The sequence below is a fragment of the Crinia signifera genome, chromosome 2 (genome assembly GCF_055691185.1).
Source record: "Crinia signifera chromosome 2, ASM5569118v1, whole genome shotgun sequence".
In the NCBI taxonomy this organism is placed as follows: domain Eukaryota; kingdom Metazoa; phylum Chordata; class Amphibia; order Anura; family Myobatrachidae; genus Crinia; species Crinia signifera.
This window is the reverse complement of record NC_139218.1, coordinates 310,653,234-310,666,897: the sequence shown is the minus strand read 5'-3', so window position 1 is coordinate 310,666,897 and position 13,664 is coordinate 310,653,234. Positions and strand designations below refer to the sequence as shown.

The window sequence follows — 13,664 nt, the reverse complement described above, 5'->3', positions numbered from 1 at the left end:
TGGCTTGAAAAAAAACCCAAGGCCGCTGCATACACAGATTCAAATTAAATCTGTGCAGTCTCATGAACTAGTTAAGTCACTTAAATCACTTTGCAATTAAAACACACATTTGAGCAAAAAGGTCACGCTGGACCTGACGCACCAAGATAGAATGTTATGCGACTGCAGCAATTATGTGTGAGGACACATCTGTACACTGCAAATTATTTTGAGAAGTTTTTAAAGTGCTGTAACCTGATCGTTATGGTCATATGCATGAATATTCATGTGGTAGACGGTTTACATGTACATTTTTCATCCAGTATTATGCAGTGTAATTGCGCTACAAAGAATTGTGATGCAACATTTGAAAGGTATAATAAGATATAATAAGATTTATTAATTATCGAACAAACTACTTTTCCGGTGGAGCCAGTTCATAAATTATAAATATTGGTTTCAGTGCTTTTTTTTTCTTTTCTTTGCATGTAGTATGGGCATTATCCTTTGCTGCATTGATAAAATTGCCATTTTAAGGCCCATACACACTGTGCGACTGAGCTGAAAGCCGCTCAAAACAGACTGTTTGAGCGGCTTTCAGCTCAAAGCCGCCCAGTGTGTATGCCCTAGCGATAAACGCTGCTGTGCGCTCCCTTGATCACGAAGCTCAACGTCAGCAGCGCAGTATTACCGAGGGCATCCAGGGCTCTGTGGCCCATTGTCAAGACCGATAAGTCTACATCAGGGCTGGGCAATTGCGGCCCTCCAGATGTTAATGAACTACACATCCCAGCATGCCTTGCATCAGTTTCAGCATGGCCACATAGCAAAACTAATGCAAAGCATCCTGGGATGTGTAGTTCATCAACATCTGGAGGGCCGCAATTGCCCAGCCCTGGTCTACATGCACTCAACAAGAAAAAACCCATGCTGTGCTACACTAAGGGGAAAAGCATCAGAGATGTGTTAGTCCACAGTGACATGACTGGTTTCTCCGACGCCAAGCCCAAGATCCACTTTCTATCTAAAGCTCCGGGGTGTTACAAGTGCCCCAAATGCACAATGTGCGAAAATATGATAACCGGGCCAGCGTACCTTGGCAAACAATGCACCGACTCCAACTCCGAAAATTATAATTAATGACTTCTCTACTGTAAGAATAAAGACCAATGCATGCAGTGCCTCACGTAACCGCAAAACGAACACGTTAAGTGACCATGAAAAAGCATGCTTTCCATGTGCTTCACTATATGGCACGCAACTCACAATTCGGAGCACCAATACTTATAAATGTATTCTCCCTTGTAGTTTACAACTTATGTCCAACATTCAATAAGGTTTTCAATACCTAGAAAAATTCATTCAACCAAGCTCTCCCACCATACGCACAACATTTTTTTATGTGGATGAAGATCTTGTTTTATGCGCTGGGTCGTTTGTTTACCTTGGCTAAGCCATTCCTTACGCTGGTTCATATTGATGTACAGGCATCATTTTTCGTCGCCAGTAACGATTCGGTAAAGAAATCGTTCCTTGTGTCCGTGAATTGAACGGTGACGAGCAAGCAAACCAGCGGACAAACATTGTGTTTGTCCTTTGCTTAAACTGTTCAATACAGTAGACTGTTGGCTTCCCAGCCTCTAGTTTCTGTAGTAATAATATGTATGTTGCCTTTCTTTCCTTCAAGGAATGTATCAAATACATTTGCATATTAATACAGAGGAGTCGGAGTCGAGGAGTCGGGGTCTGCCGTATGAGGAGTCGGGGTCGGAAGCGGACCATTTATCTACCGACTCCACAGCCCTGGTTTATACACCCAGTGACGAAGACACCCCACCACATTAAACACGTCCTCACATGCAGGTCAACGCACATAGTGTATGTCATCCAGTGCCCCTGCTCAAAAATATATGTGGGGAAAACAGTCAAGACCATGAGAGAGAGGATGGCCATGCACCAGTCCGCAATAAAAGCAGCACTAGTCGGCAAGGAAAATGAGCAGCCAGTGGCCAAGCATTTCGCCACGGCTAAGCATAAACTCAGTGACCTAAAACACAATGCCCTTGACAATATCCCGGAGTCCATCAGAGGGGGAGACAGAGGTGGCCAACTCATGAGACTGGAGACCAAATGGATATTCAAATTGAATGCCACCAAACCCAATGGCCTCAATGAGAGGTTACCATTGGGGACATTATCCTGAAGTTACAGCTGGTTCCACAAATTTCCAACAGTCCGGATTGACCATGGACTCATGCTGCCAGAGAGCCCATTAGATCAGGGACTTTTTCTTTTCTTGTTTTCTTTAGAACCCCTCTTAATAGACACACTGATCAAGATTCAACAATGAAGAGACATCACGGATTTAATTGTAAATACACGTAGCTCCTTTTGTAGTACCTGCCAGATGTGAACAGAACAAAGGCTAGAAGTAACACTCCCCATAATATTAGGAGTGAGCGATCGTACAGCCCAGTGAATTAGCAACCACACAGGCAAGGAAGCGCAGACGTCTGAAACGAGTTGCGAGCATCATTCCTCAATCCTGTCTTTTAATATAACTTTTTTAGAATAGCTAAAATTAGCCAATTTTATATCACAGGAATCAGCACATCGATTACAGGCATCGCTTCCGTTTTTGCACATCATGTTTCATCACTAGTTCGATTGTCACTCACTTTTTAGAGCACAAACTGACACTGTTATGGAAGGAATGCATAATCTTGTGTGTCATTCATGTATAAGATATGCACTTTAATATGTCATTTTTACTAACACCTGTAATGCACTGTATGTATGCTCATAACATTCTGTGTCTATTCCAGGTCCTCAGCCTAGCCGAGACGCATGTTAAGCAGTTATGGCGGATCGATCACCATGGTGACCGGGGGCTTGCGGCTCCAGCAAGTCTCTGATCATTTCCCCACATCACTTCTGGGAGCGACACAGCTCCGACTTCCCTGTTTCTCGGACCACAGCGTCAGCGGCAGGCGGGGACGGGAACAGAGCACAGAATGGAGGGCACCTTATATAAGGTAAGATGTTATGTCTCACCTACACACTTTTGAAAAAGGAGCGCAAGCTCCGAAACGTCAAGCTTTTTTCTGCCTATAATACACTGATGAAAAGACCTCTGAGTGCCGCCAGTTATTTCCTTGATAAATATATATATATATATATATATATATATATATATATATATATATATATATATCTCCAAACATATAGTTAAAAGACATTATAGAGCACATGCAAGTAAGCTGTCCAAAAATGATTGCAAGATAGGAATATTGCGGGGGAATTCTGCATCCCCTGCAGTTGTGCAAAAATAGCGAATCATCGATTTTCACACAAATGTGCATGCACACCTGCCGCAGGACACATGTAGGAGGGTTCAAACTGCGGTCGCAACTCTGAATGATGTGACCAGTCTGAGTGACGGAGGTAGGAGGCACCAGCGCAGTGCAACAGATTAAAATGGGCGTGGTCTGGACAACGCAGGCATATTTGGACAGTTTAAGGGCTGGTTCATGGCGGCTGCGTGACATCACACGCAGCTGCTGCGACCTAGAACATGGTTGCAGCCAGTAAATGAGAGATCATAACAACGCCAATTACAGTGGTAGAAAATGTTTACATCCAGCATGCCGATGATGCTTTGCAATGAAGATATGACTGACCCTAATTTAATTGCAGCCTACTACTAGAATCGTGATGTGTTTACCGCTCTTTGCAATTCTTATTTCTTATTTAGGGGCCTAATAATCACAGGACACGGGTTTCGTATCACAATGTATATTTTTATCAAACTAATACTGCTCTGTACTAAGTAACTTGCAGGGACAATGGTAGGGATAACAACCTCTGTTCCTGCGAGTTAGATCCCATCCACATTGGAAGAGTGTCTCACATTTATGAGAGAGTACTCCGTAAGAATATGACACGGAGCATGCTCACAACGTCAGTTTTCAGACATTGCAGGAGAAAGATTGGAAGATCCCTGCGAATAGGGACAGCTGCTGTTTGTGTTTGTTGCACATGAAATAAACCCTGTTTTTTCTTCATCTACTCGCTGTGTGCTGGTCTGGACTCCTTTAAACGGGGGGGGGGGGGGTGTAAGTGTAACATACACATATATATATATATATATATATATATATATACACACATATATATATACATACATACACACACACACACACACACACACATACGTATATATCTCTATCTATCTATCAAAAAAGTTTGATACATAGGCCCTTTAGGTTCTGAGGTGAGATGAAATCATAGTAAATTGATGGCATGTTTGGCGCAGCTTGCAATCTGCAGGAAGACGCTGTGCATCTAATCTCTGGAAAGGAAAAAAGGTTTACATGTGTAAAGGAAGCTCTATAACCACAGTTTCCTTGCAGGTCAGTACAAATAAAAATGATTAACTTGTGTGTGCAGCTCTGTGACACAGCCTGCTGACGTCTCCTCACATTTTACACAGTTGGAGAGAATTCAGTTTTATGCCAGAGAGTATAATGATCCACCACAGTCAGGAGACATATTCCTCACACAGGCTGGGGTTTATAGAAAGGATCTATGGACTGTGCGGACACATCTTTCTTGGTTACTTAAAAAGGTCAGGCTGGCTCTTAGATTTCTCCGACCGATGCATGAGTTCTTTGATAAGCCCACATAGGAAGATTGCCAAAATACAGAGAGATCATTTCCTCTTATCGCTTCTTTTGTTTACTCCTCACTCATACTAGTTTTTTTTTCTACATGAAATACATCAGTAGGTTGTAAGTTCAAAGATACACATTGTGCCAGAGAAAAAAATATTACATAGCACAGATGCGTTGAACGTAGATAGATCAGAATTCAAGATCAAAATCCCAATCCCATTTTCCTACAAAAGTTCTACCATTCACAACACTCTAAAGACCCCTACACACATAATGATTGAGTCAACCGCCAATATTGGCGAACGCAGTGACCTGGCGGGGTGCCAAACTTGCTGATGCCATGGGGGGGGGGGGGGAAGCAACAATGAAGGGGGAGAGGGTGCAATCGGCAGCATGGCCCTCATTAACGATGAGTTCCCTCAATTGTGCATGTACAAACTAACAAGGGGGATAATTAAGGACCCCTGGGGGGTGCAACGCTCATCAGGCATAGCGTACAAACTGGGTAGTATTATGAACGATATCAATTAGAAGGGCCAAAATGATCGATATCATATGCTAGATCATAAGATGTTATGGAGTTCTAACGGATAGTAGGGGCATAACTTTAAATTGTGCCCCCCCCCCAGTAAGGGCTGCCTTACTGTAGTTACGCCACTGATGGATAGATATGCCAGGTATACATTATACAATTATTGGCAGATCCGAACAATAAATTGCAGCTTGCCCAGTTGCCTGGTTGGACAGTATAGTATGGTTAAATCTTCCAACAGTATCTGTCAGTATTTGCACAAGCACTGATGCCCACTCTTAAAATAATATGGAAACTTCAGCTTATGGTGCCCACACACTGTGCGATTTTTGGATGCGTCAGATTTTTAGTCCTAAACGCAGCACTTATTGATCAAAATGCACAGTGTTTCTTTTGGCTTTCAGTGCAAACCGCGCTCTCACATAGTTCATATCGCAATCCAAAAAAGTATGTGCTTTTTGTACTAGATTGCATTACATCTAGTTCAAATCGCACTCTGTAGTATGGCATCGCATGTGATTTGAAATAGATGCAATCTAGTACAAAACACACTTCACTTAGCCCATATCGCACCATTTTTGGGCACCTTTAGACATAAAAAAAGGGCTTGATACATATGCCCCTAAATCTGCACCTTAGAAACATCACATTTTCCTTTCTTACCACCAGCTTTTTCTTTACAGCATAAGGGGGGTTATTCTGGTTCACTCCCAAAGGCAAATTCCTTCTCAAATGGACAAAACTATGTGCACTGCAGGGGTGAAGATGTAACATGTGCAGAGAGAGCTAAATTGGGGTGAGTTATTGTGTTTCTGTGCAGGGAATATACAGGTTGCTTTATTTTTACACTTCAATATCTCACTTTGAAGTAAAACCCCACCCAAATCTAATTCTCTCTGCACAAGTTACATCTGCCCCCCTACAGTGCAAATGTTTTTGTCCATTTGAGAAGGAATTTGCCTTTGCGAGTGAACGAGAATAAGGGCCAAGACCCATTTGCTATCTGAATGTGAGAGCAGCAGGCTCACAATATTGGACAAGGCTGCACTATATCCGGGGTGCTCTGCATTTGCTTTCTTACTAAACATACTGTAAAGCCTATTTTTGTTACTGGACCAAAACAATCTTCGCAAACCGATCTCTTTCTTATTGTGGGTTTTTGCTGAAATGATCACGCTATAGACAACGCGGTCTCAGCTTTTCTCACTTCCCTGATATAAGAGGTAGCAAAACCTTTTCTCAGACAGTCCTGATATTTCAGCTTCTGTGGCGGTTGTTGCCAACTGCCAAATATGGATTTAAAAGTAGGGTGTTTCAAGGGAAGGATCCCCATTATTTGTGCTCCCCAGGAGGGGTAGAGTTGTGGTTTGAGTTGATGCCTACTCACATACAGAGGGATTACATGGAGAGCACAGGTAGCCGCTACAGTGGAAAGCTTGTGTTAGAGTCTGAATATGTATTGGGACATTTAATAAAGTTCTCCACATTACCCATCAGAGTGCTGAAAGATAATGGCTGGGGAATAATCAAACACTACATGAATACTGAACGCTACACAGGAAGGAATGGGCTTGTGCCAGAGCTCAGACTGTAACATTTCAAACAAACTTCATAGAGATTAGATGACATTCCTGCTACATAGAACAGACACTAACAATATACCTCACATATACGCAGTAGGCCACAAAATCAGAACATTTGGATATTCTTACATGTAGAAGTCATTCACTGACCTGAAAAATATATGTATACACAATTGCATCCATTTCCCGCTCGCTTAGGTTTTTTTGGTGCACAAAAGAAGCCAAGTGATTTTGCAAAACTATCACGCTTGCAAACAATTGTCATTCGCCTTAAGGCCCCCATACATTAGGCCGACTTGTCCTCAGGACAAGTCGGACCCAATTCTCCTGTGAGCAGCCCGGGAGGCTCACATACAATTTGGCACTTAATGAGCCAAATTTGACATGTGATAAATCGCTTGCGATTTATCACATGTCGGGGAGCAGGGGGCGGGCGGTGAGGTGCAGGGGGGATGGCGGTGATCCTCATCAGGGGGAGCAGTGGGGCGGGCAGCGGGTCCCTGAGCGCTTGGCTGGCAGCGCCGGCGAGTGCTGACCTGGCCGGGGCGGTGTGATGATCACAGTCTCTCTCTCATTCAGCAGCACTGCGGGAGCAGCGGGACGGGACGTGCAGTGGCTGGTATTAGATTTTTACAACACCTGTCAAATGACTGGCCGTTCTCTAAATGGCTACGAGCCAAAAGATGGCAGGGCTCCCCTTCCCTTTCTCGAAACATCTGGAATGCCCGATGGGATCTGTGTCTGTCCAGGCTGCACTATTCAATCTCTACATTGCTTCAAGGGAAATGTGAACTTTGTTTATGACAAATTATCATCTATCTCTCTCTCTATATATATCTAGTGTCTGTGTGTCACTGAAACTATGCCATCTATTGGCAGTGAGTGAAACTACATCTCTTTCTCTGTCAGAGGCAATCATGTACAATTAGCTGCCTTACTAGCTTTCAAAGCATTTGCTTGGAGCTGGCTTGCTAGTACTTTATAAACTCCGGTCCCTTGCGCCCTTTCTGTTAGGGCCCAGGACTGGTGGCTGTCCTGGTTATAGTTACTTTTACCTCTTCTGAAAGCTTGCTCAATGATCCAGCTCTTTCTACATGGTAGAAGAACGTGAATGTCATGCTTGATTTGACTGTTAAGTGCCCAATTCATCAGGTGTTCATTCCCACAGGTAAAGTTTACATTATTTAAATTCCCTATAATTTATGGTCAGGATCAACTAATCAGGAAAACTCAACATGTTGACTATAAGGATGGGGGAATTGCATTAATTTGTCACAGATATATGAGGGCCTTAGCCTGGGTGTGAACCCCTAGTTCCTTCATATTTACAGATTCCTACCAATGATTTTCACTATCTGTGCTTCAGCTCAGCCCTGCAGTATTAGGGGGGTATTCAATATTTTTGCCAATGTCGGAACATTTCTCACAGTCGGAAATATCAGCCAATTCAACAGTCATCTACTAATTAACGGTAGACCGCAAATAATTACAGACCCGGTACTTATGTATTAGCAGACCCTATATGGAATAGAGCATATCCACTAAATGGTTACTGTCCAGAATACCACATCATTTTTCCCAGCCCTTTACTAAGAATTGGAAGCCATAGACCAAGAATAAAACAGCCAAATACTTAGGCTTCCATCATAAAACAGGAAACCGAAGTTGGCTGTGGTCATTTATGGTTATTGCTCTTAACTCTGTGTAAATAATAACATATAGACATTACAAGCAGGAATTGATCATCATTTTACTTTGCCAGGTGTGTTCCATTAGAACTGTGCACATAGCTTACTGTACACGTACGCCATAGCGAGTAAGCCAGTCATCCTTCCCTGCAGTTCTTACCCCTGAACTTTCCCAACTTCACAAACAAGTCCTTTATAAAACCTTGTATTCTCTGGATAGTTTATTTTCTGTTTTAGTACATGAATGAATTAGATTGATGTCACTTTTTCTTATACATACATCAGACTCCCATGCTTAGCATCATTACAAGTTTTTCGTGGGAATCGCTGGATCACAGAGAATTATATGTTAGGACTACACTGAACATAAACACTTGATACGATGCACAAAGACTTGGCAAGCCACAGCAAAACAAACACGCAGAGGTTTGTGGAAAACTGGTGACTTGACAAAGTAAAATCAAAGACGTGTGACTATACAAGAGCACGTCACTAATCCACTACTGATGCTGGATTGTCCTACTTTTTGTGCTGAGCAGGACGGAACACGACACAGGGAGACCAACTATGTATTCCCTTCACTGCAGCACTCTGCAGGTCATATGCCGAACATTATTCCAGTTGCTGAACAACAAATTACATTCTGCTAAGGAGTTTCTATATTCGTGGAAACACTGTGCATTTGCACGCCATCAGAAAGCCCGCACTCTAATATATCAATGGAAGTATTAGACAATCCAAAATCTAGTACGGAAATATCTATACATTCCAACAATTAACACGCATATTTAAAAATATTAACATTTATATTTTGTTTAATATATACCACTTTCAGACCAAGCTGTGTTGGACCCAGATTACAGCTCCTATTTCCCTTTCACACTACAGCTTGGTGCCAGATTATTCCTGAGTTGACCGCTTTCATACTGAAGAAGTTTCTGCCCTGCATGTCACTGTAGATACTCCCTTGAGGTGGAACTCCAGATACACAGCCAATCCACAGCTAGGTAACCTAGTTCACACCTATCACACCACAGGCAAATGGATATGGAACCAGTAACAACTCCATTTGCAACCATGGTCAAGACCCTGGTAATTTGCGCCTGCATAGACACTTTCACATAAAGAAAAGAACCGGGCTGACTGGGATAGCCACGGAAATATTCAGAGTCCAAATCTTTGATTGCGGTATTCGCGTACAATACATTATAGGATGTATAGTAAGCAGTCCTGCTACCCAGGAGGCGCCTGCTGGTTTAAGGGGGATAGTGAGCCACTTGTCGCTTCGGAAAACTCACCATAACATACCACATTCATTTAACAGATATTATTTCAAAAGAAAGTTCCAGATAGCCCAGAGAAGCAGTTTTCAGTAACTTTTATAGTGTTCATTCTAGCAGCCGCCAGCTTTCAAAACCCATGCAGTTCCTGTTCCCTGCCTGGGGTGTCGCTGTCTGCTGTGGTGTTTCTAGCACAGGTCTGGTTTGCATATCAGTGCTAATTTACAGACCACACTGTGCTAGAAGCACTCCAGCAGACAGCAACACCCCAGGCAGGGAAGAGGAACTGCATGGGTTTTCAAAGATAGCGGGTGCTAAAATGAACATTATTTTACACTGAAGGTGGTTCTTCTGGGTCTCCAACAGATTATTTACCAGTCTCTCTGCAATAGTAATCTGGATTTGAAAACCTCAGTAACTCCACAACCACCCATTGCCATAGAACATTCAGGGGCAGATTTATTAAGCTCGGTGAAGTGATAAAGTGTCTGTTTTTTATCACCGGCCAATCAGCTCCTAACTGTCAAGTTACAGGCTTGGTAGAAAAATTACAGGTACAGTAGGCGGTGATTGGAGGAGGATGTGACACTTTATCACTTCACCTAGCTTAATAAATCTACCCCTCAATGTGGTAATATTTATCACTGTTTCCTGATAAGAAAAGGATTTCTAACCCCTATTGCAGGTACAACAATATTTTCTCTCATACTGTAAAATCAGATGTGAGGCTAAATGTATTAGCCTCAAAGTTGGCGGAGATCAGGATTTTGTGCGAGTCTGCCCATTGTTTTAAAGCAGCAATCAGGTTGCTTTTGCTGTGTTAATTATTTCTGCTTTAAAAGAAAAACTGGCAGACCCGCACAAAATCCCCAACCTCGTCTAGCAACTCAGAGGTCACTACCATTAGCCAGTAATGTTATTAATTAGCTCAATATAAAAGAACATATAGTATTTGCGGATATGGGATAAAAAGAAATAGCACATTAGGCTTCTATATCAACTCTCGTGTATCAAAAATGTACAAAAACAGATATAAAATATGCCAATTTTACTGCCATGTGGGGTATTCAATGTTTGGGGGGATTTAAGTATTCAATCCCAGACGTTTTCACCAGGAAAATGGCAGGGATTCGCGTCTGCAGATCGGGCTCTTTGAAAAGCAAAAACTGTTTTCGTGGAAGTGGCCGCTTTGAATGAAAAAAATTGAATAGATGGAATGCGGAACGGCAACATTGAATACCCCTATTGTAGTCTATCAATACAGAGTATTAGATGGGAAGCACCAATAGATCAGCCTGCCCTAGAACCTTTATTGAGGTGGTCTGCAGCAGCCATGATCCATGATTCAGTGGCGGACAGCAAATACAGTTTAATAAAGGCTACAGTAAACATCAGAGGGAAAAACATGATAACATCAAATGTACTGATTGATTTATCCAATAGGTAAGAGGATATGCCTATTCTCCAACACTACACTGCACACCACCTGCTGGCATACATCCACTAACAGATCAGATTGGCAGCACTACCCATTTATTGTCTGGTGTTCCATATAAATTAAATGAGGAAGTAACCTATCAGACAGGGCCGCCTTTAACCGAAAAATCTATAATTCATATATTATAAAAAAAAAAAGGTCTTGGTGATAAAAAAAAGGCACAGTGTACTAATTTGTATCAGTACACGGTATACTAATACAAATGTGCTTGGAAAACATCATAAACAGTATAGTCTATAACAGGAAATATACCACCATCCTTACTGCTGAACAGTATATGCACTTACTGTACATCAGTCACACACAGTGTGCAAAGCACAAGCACTTCCTGTCACATACATAGGGTGCACAGCGCAAGCACCTCCACCAGCCCCGCACAGGGGGTGCACAGCGCAAGCACCTCCACCAGCCCCGCACAGGGGGTGCACAGCGCAAGCACCTCCACCAGCCCCGCACAGGGGGTGCACAGCGCAAGCACCTCCACCAGCCCTGCACAGGGGGTGCACAGCGCAAGCACCTCCACCAGCCCCGCACAGGGGGTGCACAGCACAAGCACCTCCACCAGCTCCACAAAGGGGGTGCACAGCGCAAGCACCTACACCAACCCCACACAAGGGGTGCACAGCGCAAGCACCTACACCAGCCCCACACAGAGGGTGCACAGCACAAGCACCTACACCAACCCCACACAAGGGGTGCACAGCGCAAGCACCTACACCAGCCCCACAGAGGGTGCACAGCACAAGCACCTACACCGGGGGTGCACAGTGCAAGCACTTACTGTCACACACAGAGGGTACACAGTACAAGCACCTACATCAGTCACACACAGAGGGGGCATAGTGCATGCATGTACATGTACATCAGTCACATACAGCCTCGTTACTGTACATCAGTCACACAGAAGGTGTCCACAAGGCGGGGGCACAGAGAATGCTGGCTGTCTATAGAGGAGTACAGGTAGTAGAAACCTCATCATTACCCGGGGATGATCCGTCCAGGGTCAGGCCCCCACAACCCCGCCCGGTGCAGACGAATCTCGGTGACAGCTGATGCCCGCCCGATGGCCGCCTCGCCGTCCTGCTCTCCTCGCCCAGGGCAGAGGCAGCTCAGGTTCTCCGGACACGTACAGGCGGTGGCATCATCAGCTGGGCTCGGGCACCGTGCATCAGCCGCCTCTGCGTAGAGAGAGGTGTGTTGTGGTTCCAGCAGAACTGACGTCTTCAACGTCATCAGCCGGCGCGCAGTCTCTGTCGCGTTGGTTGGCAAAGGTGTGAGGAGGACCGAGTGGCTAGCAGAGGACCGAGTGACTGGGGCTGTCATCGATGGAGGATATAACTGTGTTGCGGTTCTCTGCCAACTGCTGTCTACCATCGATTATTTTCATCAATCGATGGCCGATGTTCATATTTATTTTTTATTTTTCAGTCATCGTTATTCGGTACCGAAGTGAGAGTTTTTGATTGATATTCCCTTAATTTTATCAATGAAATAGCACTTTCATGAGGGTATGGGTAAAATCCGGAATCGGATAAGACACCGGAATGCCGGACTGGACATCAAACTCTGCTTTCCGGAGCATGTAGTATCCGGTCCGGGGGTGTCCTGTCCGTGGGTGCTCCATCTGATGAGGCTGCTCTCGCACCTGTCACCTGGGAGAGGAGAGGGGGGAGAATACAGCCTCACCGCATGGTCCGGGGGTGTAATAAAAACTGGAACGGTCCAGACCACACGGGGAGGCTGTAATCTCCCCTTCCCCATGTCCCTGGTGTGAGCAATCACAGGCATCCCCCCGGACAAGACACCCCCCGCATGGGACACCCCTCGGACCAGACACTATAAGCAGGGCCGTTTCTAGACCATTTAGCTCCCAGTGCAAAGAAATAAAAATGCGCCCCCCCCCCCCCCCCAAATAAAAAACTATACGGAAGAAATTGCGCGCGCCGAAGGCGCGCGCGGCGAAATAGGGGGAGTGGTTTATTTTTAAAGGGGTGTGGCTTAATATAAGGGCGTGGTCTAGCAGGAAAACAATTACGGTACTTGTGGAGTATCACGGCTCCCATCGTATGGCATCGTATGCCATATGTAGTGGCATACGATGGCATGCGATGCGATGTTTAACCGATTTTTGAGCATTTTTGCTAAAAAATCGTATGCCATCGCATGGCATCGTATGCCATATGTAGTGGCATACGATGTCATACGATGCGATACGATGTTTTACCGATTTTGAGCATTTTTGCTCAAAAATCGTATGCCATCGCATGGCATCGTATGCCATATGTAGTGGCATACGATGTCACACGATGCGATACGATGTTTTACCGATTTTTGAGCAAAAATGGTCAAAAATCGGTAAAACATCGGATAACATCGTATGCCATATGTAGTGGCATACGATTTCATACGATGCGATACGATGTTTTACCGA

General features: G+C 44.1%; 1 protein-coding gene across 7 annotated transcripts in view; it reads right to left on the bottom strand.

Moving 5' to 3' along the window:
- Positions 1-12,543, bottom strand: part of AKAP11 (A-kinase anchoring protein 11) — a 49,144-nt gene extending 36,601 nt beyond the window's left edge. For 4 of the 7 annotated variants that reach the window (XM_083168931.1, XM_083168933.1, XM_083168930.1 and 1 more), the window contains exon 1: positions 12,216-12,541. The gene's annotated coding sequence lies outside the window, so the exon portion shown is untranslated. Of the gene's footprint in view, positions 1-12,215 lie in introns of all 7 variants that reach the window. The other 3 variants (XR_014469745.1, XM_083168935.1, XM_083168934.1) reach the window with 3 other exon arrangements.
- Between the last annotated feature and the right edge of the window lie 1,121 nt (positions 12,544-13,664).